The sequence below is a fragment of the Leiobunum rupestre genome, chromosome 6 (assembly GCF_980474605.1).
Source record: "Leiobunum rupestre chromosome 6, qqLeiRupe1.1.hap1, whole genome shotgun sequence".
Taxonomy (NCBI): domain Eukaryota; kingdom Metazoa; phylum Arthropoda; class Arachnida; order Opiliones; family Sclerosomatidae; genus Leiobunum; species Leiobunum rupestre.
In genome coordinates this window covers 57,999,311-58,011,316 of record NC_143389.1, presented here as the reverse complement: position 1 = coordinate 58,011,316, position 12,006 = coordinate 57,999,311, and positions in this window count along the sequence as shown.

The following is a 12,006-nucleotide window of genomic DNA, read 5'->3' as shown; positions in this document are numbered from 1 at the left end:
TGGTCGCAAATAAATGTGATAAAGGATTACAGTTTTCACTTCTGGTATATTTCTGATACAAAATCAACGTACAATTTAAATTACTATTTAAAGCCAAAACCACGTAAGTCGAGTTACGCGGGTTTTGCTTTCAGTGGAAGATATATTCTTGGTAGAAGATATATACCTTCGCCTTTTTAATAAAAGAGAATACCCCTGAGACGATATAGTTTAGTGGTAGATTAACTTCTTTTTCGAAGAAAAAAGTGGCAAACGTGACCCGACACTATAATGACGTAGAAAAAATGTTGTTAAAACTATGTTATTAACGCGTTAGAAAAAAACGTTGAAAACTTTCAAACACCCTAAGGTTTGAAGAAAATGAAGCAATTTTTTCATCCAAACCCGCGTCCCGATTGTTGTACCGGGTTAATTTTTAAATGTTTTGTTAGTTAATCGTTTAGTTAATTGTTCCCCGTTTACAAGCACTTTGAAAACAATTTCTCAGATATTTCTATTGTATTTAAAATGCAAATTTGGATTTTCTTCGGGGATAGAACGATCCCTAAATAATTGCGTGACAATCTGTAAAATGCATTGTGTTCTCACGTTTTGGTTTCCCAATTAGAGGATATACCTCATTTTTGGTCCTTCGTTAGACAGGTTAAGGGGAACTTATAGGAAATATAATTGTACAAGTTTCTTCAACACGTTTTCTACTCTCTAGTAGTTTAACCCTGTAGTGTACTATACTGAATTTAGAGTGTTCTACAGTAATTTTTAAAGAAATTTCTAAGATAAAGTCATTCTAAAGGGTTCCTGTAAATAATTCCTTGGTTATTCTAATGAATGCAATAAAGAGTGTATGTCCGGTTTATAGCTTTTAGAGTACCATACCTATATTTAATAAAGAAAGCCTTTAGGGAAAGTCATTCTAACATAACTTATTTCAAAAAATACAATTGTTCTAAAGGTAATATAAAACTTTAGAAAAATTCCCCACATTATTTTATAAACATTTTCTATAAAAACCGTTAAGAAATATCTTTAGAGTATTCGAAGTTTTTTCTTAGAATGGAATACGCTAATTCAGAATTTACTCGGGAGTAATTTAATGTAGATTTCGAAAGCAGATACTAAAGCCGAAGAGTCACTGCAAACCATTTTACTGAAGTGGTATATTTAATCTCTCACTACTCCAAACTTAGATCGAATCCTAGTTGATATATTTTTTTTTAAGAACCATCGAAAAAATCTCATAACAAGCTCGTTCATCCCTCTTTCTAAAACAGAACGATTCACTGCTTCAAGTAATTCATTAAGTGTAATCATTTACCTAGACTCAAACGTGGTATTAACTTTCTTAAAAAAATGAAAAATACCACGAGAGAAGGGAGCCATTGTAGGGGAAAAACCACAATCAAAGCTAAGCATCATATAAATAAGAGCGAACTATAAATAAAATATTCCAAAACTAGAAAATAGAAAGTCGTGTCATCTTAGAAAATGCGAACCATTGTTCCCTGTTTTTGTAACTCAAGAGGAAGAAAACTGGCTATTCCTTTTATTCAAATTAGAACGAATATTTATTGTTTTCCAACGTCTCGACTCTCGAGAAAGATTAAAGGTATTTTAAAAATAGGAAATTATAGCTGGTCATTATTCAAATGAAATACTGTAGGTTTCAGTTGAGGATACGATACTATCGGTTAAAATAACTGGCTTTTTTGGCTGATTTTCATTTAAGAAAATTTACATTTCGATTTAAAGAACTATTATTTATTTTTTCTCAAAAGTTTTTAAATTGGAATGAATATTTCTTCAAAAACCAATTTATTTGGCCGCCAAAGTAGGATTTAGTTGAATCTATGATATAAGTGTTACGCGGATCGAGAAAGTTTGGTTAGGACCAAAAATACATTTACCGTAAATATTTGTAAGCCTGTATGAGAGCTGTTCGTAACCCGATATTAATTACGAATAACCTGATTCCGTCTTCATTGTGATTTTCCGTAAATAATAGCGTAGAAAAATAAGAATACGTTGGAATAGCCCCAAATCCTGAAAAGGAAAACACCCTACACTAGGTGGTACTCTTTTTACCCTAAAACGTTTTATTCGCCTGTTCCGGGGATGAGAATTACTCCACCCCATAAACTATTCGCTTGTTCCGGAGTATTAGGGCTACTCTTTTTACTCCTCCTGAAAAGGAAGAGTAAAGGGATAAAATCGGATTTTGTCGTCTGCTAGCCAGAATTTATCGGCTAAAAAGGCCACAGGCCGCCATTTTTTAAAAAAAAAGTTTTTACTCAGAACTCAAACTATTCGCCACCACAGATTCGGAGTAAAATGACGTCATAGCTTTACTCTTCTTACCCTACTCTAAAATCCTGGAGCAAGTGAAAAGAAACCACCAACTAATTGGCTTATGGTTAAATTTTCTAGGTTCTCAAACTCCTAAATCTATTACTTAACACACGTGGACAAAAATAATTTCGTCTTTAGTAGTACACCTCACTTCGCTCGACCAATTATCGATAACTATTTCGCGTTAACGAAAAATAAAATCAGTGACAGTTAGTAAAATATTTATATTTTTAATTGAGATGTACTTTTGACTGGTAGACGAATAATTTGCATATTAAGGAAAACGTTAAAAACCGATAAGTTAAAAAATACTATAAATCACTCCTTTTAAACGTACGAAATTTCGAAGCGTCCTTCCTACATATTGCGACCCCTTTCAATTAAATAATACCCATAAATAAACCGCAAAATGGAACTGGATAGAATTAAAAAAGAAACACTTTTTTTTTCGTAAAGAAAAAGGTATATTTTTTAACGTAACTTGAGACGCGTTTCGAAATGTAAGAATTTGACTAAAGTAAAGGAATTTTTTAAGGAAAACTCCGAGTTTATAGAGAAAAAGAAAATGGAGGGAAAGGACCTCAGATCTAGATTATGTATGTAAAAACAGACAAGCGTGAGCTGTGTTTTTTATCGGTTGGAGAAATCGAAAGGTTTATTTTGAAGGAAAAACCTTGCGAGATTTTTAATTCACCGAAAGCTTTGGGCGTTACTTGAAGCTCTTCGAATGTCTGAAGGCTTGGTCCAGAAGACCGATAAGATTAGACTCTCAAACTAAGTTTCAATTTCTAAATAAATCGAAGAGGGTATTTTATCTTCTTTATAGGAACTTATTTAGTTTAGAAGATCTTTGACGTTTTCCAGGGTGATTTAGATTAATGCATTGTTCCTTCGTTATTTCGAGCAAGTTTTATTTTTATCAGATAGAAATCTAGGATGCTCAATATACTTAATCCAATTATGTTTGTGATGGCAAAATACGAGTAAAAAATCAATATTCTAATAATAATAAATAAAGGAGAAGCATCGACCTTTTCTTAATTATCGGCTTATTTTCCCTTTGAAAGTTGAACAACATCGTAATAAGTGTTTCTATAAAATAAAACAATGAAAAAATTAAAGCATAAATTGTTTTTCTCCGCTTCACCAGCTTAAGCTTTTTAGTACTTTATTGGCACGCGCGTTTCGCACGGTGACTTCAATTTCCATAATCCTAATCGACTTCCGCGCGTGCTCTCTATTTTCAATAACAGGAATCCATACCTCTACTTGGAATGCTTATCCTGCCGTATCGCGTATGGTAAGATCACTCTGACTGCTTTGGCCCCGCCTACGAGAGAAAAAATCCCCTCTGCGCGCGCTCCCCTCTCACGTTGTTGTTTCTTAAGTTAACATAGTGACGTCAAAAAAACCGTCAACCACATCGAGACGAAAATCTGCCGTAATAAGCATTCCAAGTAGAGCTATGTATTCCTGTCAATAACTATAGCTATAGTGACGTAGAAAAAAACATTTACACGTGACCTTCCGTGTGTTATAAAAAATACCTATTAATTAACTTAAAATTAACTAATATAAACATATAAAATTATATTTTAGTTTTGGAGTTAATATGGATCGCTATAAAATCAGCGACATTTCATTTTAAAACGAATACCCTACACGCAGAGCCACTCAGCGGAAGACGCAAAAACTAAGTTATATAAGTAAATTTTAAAGCGCACGATGCTGGCACTTAGGAGCAACAAACACAAGGAGAACGCAGCTAGCAGTGTTGTGTACAAATTTCATTGGAATAACCTTTACGCTAAACGTTTTACGGAAAGGGCGAAGACAATTTCCGAATTTACCCCTTCCGACGGCAGCAGGCGCTAAAACGTCTAACCAATGAAAAATGTACTCAAGAAAATGCGCGACTTTTGATGGGCTGCGTTCCCCTTGTGTGTTTGTTGCTCCCAGCTCAGGCTAACGGAGAGGGTCCGTTCAAACTGGCCGCCTCGGCGGATTGGGTAGCCTGCTGTGGGGCGGCGGGCCTCCGTATGAGGGCACGGTGGTCCTGTTTCCCAGCCTTTTGGAGCACACCGGGATCTCCGGTGCCAGCGGTGCCGGGTTATGTGAACCCGTCGTTCCCCTTTAGTAGCCCTCTCCAAAGGGTATGACGTTTTACCTACGTATGTAGGGTGTCGGCTGGAGTTGCTATAGTATCCACTCTTAATCCCACTCGGCTGTCCCATGGCAAAACCTTTTAACCAACACGATCATAATTTTGAGATATTTGACTTTTTCAAAATCTAAGTTAAAAGATTTTAACGTGGTTTTTAATGCGAAAATTATAAAATCCAAAACCATTTTTTAAGTCATAAATAGTTAAATATTTATGACTTTTACCTGAAACCTTTACAGTACTTTTGTACATGCCTTAGTAATACTGATGCATAAAAATCTAATTTTTCCAAAATTTGTTGGTTAGAAGGTTTTGCCATGGGGCAGCCGCACTGCTGTGTGCGAAGTGGGAAATGGTCCACCCATTGCTGCACCTTCTGCTGGGTTGAGTGGCTTGCGTCAAAGGTGTGACCATCAGTAGTAGGGCACTATGATGATAGACCTCCGGTGGTATTGTCTCTGTTACTAAGTACACCGGGCTATAAATTCTGACACTGTTGCTCCTAGCTGGCACGAACTTATTTACGCTGCCGAGTCGCCATGACTACTGATGGGATTCGGTGCAGCTTAAAAGTGAAGGAACCATTAGAATATCGCTAAATATATACTTATCTATGTTTGAAACGACTATATTATAATGCTTTTGGTTCAAACTTGGTGCTTACCCTTGTAATATTGGAATAAATGGAATTTGTGATAGTCAGTTTTCATAGAATAACCGTTTGCAAATCTAATCAGTTTTATTCTGGGAATGTTTTAAATGAAATTTTACGATAACCAATTCCGAATTAAATTACCATTTGTGAAACATTTGAAACATTGGATTTTCCCTCAATTAAGTTGAGATGGCTGGAAACGAATGTAAAAAATTATCAAACGTTGAAGAGGCATTTTAAAGGAATAAATTGGAAACTGAAATATTTAAAATTCATTTCAATTAATTATCTTTTAAATATATAAAAACATCATTATAAAAGGCGAACGATTTGATATTTCACTTAGCCAATTTAGTTAATTGAAAATTTCCTTTTTTTTCTCAATTCGCGTTTCAATTAAAAAATTGAGAACTTTTAATTAAAACCATTAAGAAAGATTAAATGATATATATAAGCTTCAGACAGACGTCGGGATTATCTCTATATCCTTGGAATTGAGATTAAAAATCCAGGAAGAAAATACTCGAAAGAAAGTGCTTAGGATGATACGCTATGAAAGAAAAATTTGTCCCGGCACCGTGATAAAGGCCCGAGGCCGGAATTTCGCGCTGAAAAAGCGACTCGAAGGTAGAGAGCGACTCGCAAACTAAATCTGTCTTTTATACTATATTAAAATCGAAATAGAAATCATTTTGACAAGCGGCGGAAAAAACTTCAACTATATTTTCTATTTTTTGGTATTTGTTATTGAAAAAAGGGAATGGCACCCAACGTGCATCGAATTATTAATTAAGCGTATACAAAGTATTAAAAACTGTGAATGTGGAATCTCATCTTATTTCGAACTAGGCTTTTATGATGGATTGAGGAAGGAAAAAACTGTATCGTACTTCAACTACAGTATTTTCAAAGAAGAGTTATATCTCGAAAAATACGGTAAAATAAATGAAAACATTAACATAAATTTATATCGTATATATAGTTTTCCCCGTTCGAAACAGCTCATCCCCTTGGCGCTATCCCCCTGTTGATAATTTTGTCCCCCAAAGGGTTTGTCCAAGTTAATAATTATGATAAATCTATACTTAAGAGAAGTAACATTACTGGCGTGATATTTGAAATCGTGATAAATACAATATAACAACCTTAATTTTAAAATACGTTTTTTTTGTTTTATTTAACTAAATATAGAATTGCGTAATCTGTGAGGTTCCAAATTTAGCTCTCACGAGTGAAATTGGTTTTTATGGTTACTTCCAATTCGCTGATCTTACCTTATCATGACGATTAGCGAGTGACGGTCGAAACGGTTATCGTATTTCCAGATTCATTGCTGAGCTATTAATTTGCAAAATTCTCTGGATACTGGAAAAGGCTTATCTGCTAAATGGTGGAAATTTACACTGGAATCCATTTCATTGCTGAGTTATTAATTTGCAAAATTTTCTGGGTTCTGGAAAAGGCTTATCTGCTAAATGGTGGAAATTTACACTGGAAACCTCTACGAAATCGCCGGAAAATTTGTAGCTCTGTGAGAGATTTTCAAAGTGTTAGACCAAGTAAGTTTTACAGTAAAGGACGATATCAAGTTTCCCTGCAGTGGAGATCGCTACAGATTTTTTGAATCAATTTGGCCCCCTGTCGCGGTGATTATTATTGACACTACCTCTACATTATTAGGTCTAGCAAGCTTATTCACCTATTTTTATACGTATTTTCACTTGCAAAATGAATTTGGAGATCGACCGATTCTGGAACTAAAAATGTACAATTTTTTACATCAGTGTTCAACATTGCTTCGTTTTTCACCTCTTTCGAACCACAGTCGTTTTTTTGGTCGTTTAGTTTGTATTTGATTATCCCTTCACCAGTAGTTTTCGACACATTTTCCCTTTAATTCTTCATCAAACTCATTGCGAACAAAATACTTTTATGACAGTCCTTTTTTTAATGGATTTTACTGTCTTTTCCCCTTTGTTGTCGCGTTTTTAATGCCGCGCGCACGCTATTAATTTTATTTTCAAACCTTTTTCCTTGTTATTCCTAATAAGAATATTTTATTTCTGCTTCGGGATAATGAATACGTGGAAACGATTTTTAGCGAATCACCGAATCCATCTCATCGTCTTCCGAGACCGGAGAACTGCGATTTCTATGGAGACTGGAGGCCTCAAGTCGGGATGGAGACTGGAGACCTGGAAACTGGGGGCACAACTTTCCATTGAAAACTGGAGACATGGAGACTGGAGGCTTCAAGTTGGGATGGAGACTGGAGAGCTGGAGACTGGGGGCCCGACTTTCCATTGAAAACTGGAGACATGGAGACTGGAGGCCTCAAGTCGGGAGACTGAGGGCCCAACTTTCCATTTAAAACTGGAGGGCTGGAGATTGGAGGCCCAACTTTCCAGTGGAGACTGGAGACCAAAAGGGTTGCCGACTTTACAAGGGAGACCTGTGATTTTTATGGAGACGGGAGACCTGGAGACTGGTTGCCTCGAGTCGCGATGTAGACTGGAGGACCAGAGACTGGACATCAAATGTGTTGCCGACCTATGAACGCGATTGAAACACACACGTTTGATGTTATTCCGTGCAACCATCTCACGTGCAAAGTCATGATTTTCGTCTGCTTAAAAGTCGAATAATTTAATTTAACAGAAAAAAGTGTACATTGTTAGTCCTAGAACTAGCAAAAAGGATTTAGTATCCAATTATACTTTTTGGGAAACCTTTTTATAGCCCGGTTATGTTACACGAACCTGTTCTATTAACAATTACAGAATTGGTACAAAGTGACGTCAGAATCTCAGAACAAGCAAAAATAACCACTTACTTATGTCGGTAATGCAATTACAAATTTTCATTTTCTATGACAGTTATCCCGGGATAGACTAACTATAAAGTCCTAAGTATCAATTCGTAAATATTACTATATCATTATATTCTTAAGAAGTTAAAAGATTTGAAAAAAAAATGAAGTATTCATTGGTCCAAGTTCAATGTAAATAATGCAACATTTGCGTGTAAAGTTTTGACTATAGTCAAAACTTTACACGCAAATACACTACTATACATGTATTACAAATTTACAATTCCATTTTCGATGTCCTTTAAAAATAAGACTATATAAACATTTTAAAAGGATAAATTTTTAGTCAATGATCCGATTAAATAAAGAGGTTAACATAAAAAAGTTTGAAGTTGTAACTAGGCCTAGTATTGATACAAAAACAGGCAATCATCTTACAATCCATTGGCCTTTGTAGCATTTAATGGGAATTGAATGTAGCATTTCATCGCCAAACATCGCCAACGGGAAAATAAGAGATTTAATACGAAAAAAGCGCAAATATATTTGGTTCAGTCGAGGTGGCTCGTTCTGTAGTGGCGAATAATGAAGCGATGGCATTGTATCGCGGGTTCAGTTTCACCCCAGAAGCGTCGCTAGACGCCCAACAACGTAAAGTTGTAATGTTTATGTCCTCGAGACAGAAAAATAAAAGGGATTGCCCCAAGGACAACGTCGAAGCGCTCCGGGAATGCACCATCTCGGTCAAATTCGTAAAATTGAAAATCGGGGACACGCAACGAAATGGATTTACAATACGCAGCGTGATACGAAATATTACTTAATCTTTTCTCTCTAAATCGAATTTGTCCCCCGTCCATTTCATCCAAATCATAGGTTTCGCCTAGAAAAAAGTCTTACTTTGAGCCCGTCTCAAATCTTAACGGAGAAGGGGTACCCCTGAAGAAAAATACAATATTAAATTATTCGAGGGACGTAAACCAATTTCTGGTATTTAATAAACGGCTACTGTTTAAGGTAATTGTCGTTCTTACTGTTCTTCGAGAAACCCCGGAGGACGACTGCAAATTGGTACTTGAGAAATCGCGCCAGGAGATAAGTTGTTTCCCGCGTTGCGCTCAATTGAAATTATAGCCGCCAATTAAGATTAGCCGCATGCGGTCAAAGGATGCCAAAATACTAAAAAAACTAACGTATAGTAAATTACGAAATTTTTAATTGAACAATACGTCCATTTCAAAACATTTCATTTACCCAAAGTATTCGTGTATTTCCATAAACTATTTTAAACAAAATTCAGTACTAGAAAGCAGTGGGGTGTTTTTTAATTTTCTTTAATTATAATAGTCTCGTCGCGATAGGTATAATTAGAAACAGGCACGTTTCTTCATTGTATCTCTAGCGTCTAAGAACGACCCTTTGTTTCGAGCGTCTGAAGAAATCGGCGTCGTTTCCTCTTCGCCCAAAATCTAATTACAAAGGCAATTAATCAGCTTTTACATAACCGCGCGTTATCCTTCGAAACTCCGTAACGTATACGCGTCCATCCTTCCGCTTGGTTATACATACGGCAACAAACCAAAGTGGAAAGCTAGATCTAGACGTTCGAAGTTGACAAAGTGAAATATTTGCGGTTTATTTACGTTCCTCGTAAGAAAATTATATTTTTAATGAAAGCTCTGTCCAATATTTGACATTTCCTATAAACAAAAAATTGGTTCTTTTTTTAAATTTCTTTTTTCCCCGGACAGATAAGTGAAAGTATTTCAAAATGCATTTCTTCGCGTGAGAGTAAAAATGAAAGAAAACGGAACTGAATTTGTCGAGTGGGAAGTAGGATTCAACGCGTCATTAACAATGGCAGGAATGCAGAAGCCATTTTCTAATCAAACCAAGAGACCAAACTGGAATCGGGCAAACTGCCAGACACGATACGACACGGATGGTTCACGCTATTTTCCACGCTTTGCCGTGATTATTGAAGACTTCAAAAGCGTGTACGACCACGGCCGTATAATTCGATTCGAAGTAACTCATCCGATTCCAGATGATACTCAAGCTGGGCGGAAAGTCGTGACAAACGCGTAATTAATCTAAAATGACAAATTCCCTCTTCACATTATTGGACCCACCCAAAATTACAGCGGAATTTTCACAAAAGTATTGGTAAGGAAGTAATGGCAGTCTATTTTGTTCTAATAATGTCGTGTCACGTGGGAATGTTCCATTATAAAAACCGTTCAGTTTAGTAGATTTATATGATAGAGAATTTAAGTTATTAAGTTGTACGTTTAAGCGTTTAATTAGCATTTTACCCTTTTTTGTCATGCCGCCTTTCCGTGTGAGCATACGGGGTCATGTCCACTGGTCCCTCTATGCAGGGACGTACCTTTGGGGGGGGACCGGGGGGAGGCTCCCCCCCCCCCAAAGCTTTGTAGAGTTGCCAAATCGAGGTGGACTTGGCAAAATGAAAATTATGAAACATGTTAGTTAATTAAAAAACTACTAAATCGTCGGTAAACGATGTTGCAACAAATCATTTAGAATTTCCCAGCAATTTACTTCCCTAACAGCGGATGGCGCCACCGATTACAATTTTAATGAAACATTTAAATTGAAATCTACCGTAACAATTCAAACTTAGACGACTTGACAAACTTTGTTTTTTACTTGGTAAATTTAACTTACCTCCCCCCCCCCCCCCAACGTACTCTCTTCGGTACGCCCCTGCCTCTATGCTTTGGACCCCATGCAGGAACGCTGGAGAGGCCCTGGGTGGGTAGGAGGCACAGAGTTCATTGCTTTGCTCAGGGGACTCTAATGCTCTAAAGATCTACTTTAATTATGTGAGAAAATCCATTGTCAAATTATACACTCGTTATCGGTTTCCAATATTAATAGGCCTTTCTATAAAGTAACAATGGCCTTCTTGTTTTGATGTTGCTGCTGTTCCATGGGTGACGTATAGATGGCGTTTCACTACGAAAAGTCCTGTTCATAAGGGTAAATTTGACGAGGCACTCTGTTTTTAAGCATAAACTGAACTGAACTCCTACATTTTTCGTGACGAATGAGCTAGATAAAAATAATCTTAGCAAGCGTTGGTTATTTTATAGAAAGGCCTATTAGAGAAGCTCTAAAATCATGAACAGTTCCACCGATCTACAACTTCTAAGGAGTTTGACCGGGATTACGACGAACTTAAACTTCTAAGTCGGAAGCAAATAGATTACGAAAAGTTTGACCGGACGTAAAGTGGTTCCGAACAGTTTGACCCAAAAGTAAAACTAAAACTCCGGAAATTAATTGCCCGGAAGAAAAGTCATCTCAATATATACAGTAGTTTGACCGGAAGTAGAAGCGGAAGTAAATAGATTGCGAACAGTTTGACCGGATGTAAAGTGGTTCCGAACAGTTTGACCGGATGTAAAGTGGTTCCAAACAGTTTGACCGGACGTAAAGTGGTTCCGAACAGTTTGACCGGACGTAAAGTAGTTCCGAACAGTTTGACCAAAAGTAAAACTAAAACTTCAGAAATTGATCGACCGGAAGTAAAGCCATCCAAAAATAGAGAGTAGTTTGACCGGAAGTAGAGCCTTATCAAAATACGGAATATATAGACCATAAGTAAGGTTGTACGAAAATAAAAAATAGTCTGCCCGGATGTAAAAGCGTTGTAAAATAGCAAATGGATTGACGGGAACTGGAACCACTGTAAATTAGAAAATAGGAGGTATTCACGAGAAATGTAGACAAGATGGTCGCCACCGCTCTAAGGCTACGTCTAATGGAGGGTAAGGGGAAGACACTAGCCGTCCACTACAGCAATGATGACGCCAGGAGAATACTGGCTATAGTTTGATTAAATTTTAATGTAGAATGAACTTAATTTTATCTAAGGATAGTGAAAACCGCTTAACTAAATTACGTCATAGACTATAAGTATAATATAACAAGTTGGCAAGCCAAAATATACCTCTCCTCGGAAGAGTTTTTAATTTTCAGTGAAGCGTAACTGTATCCGTGGTTCTG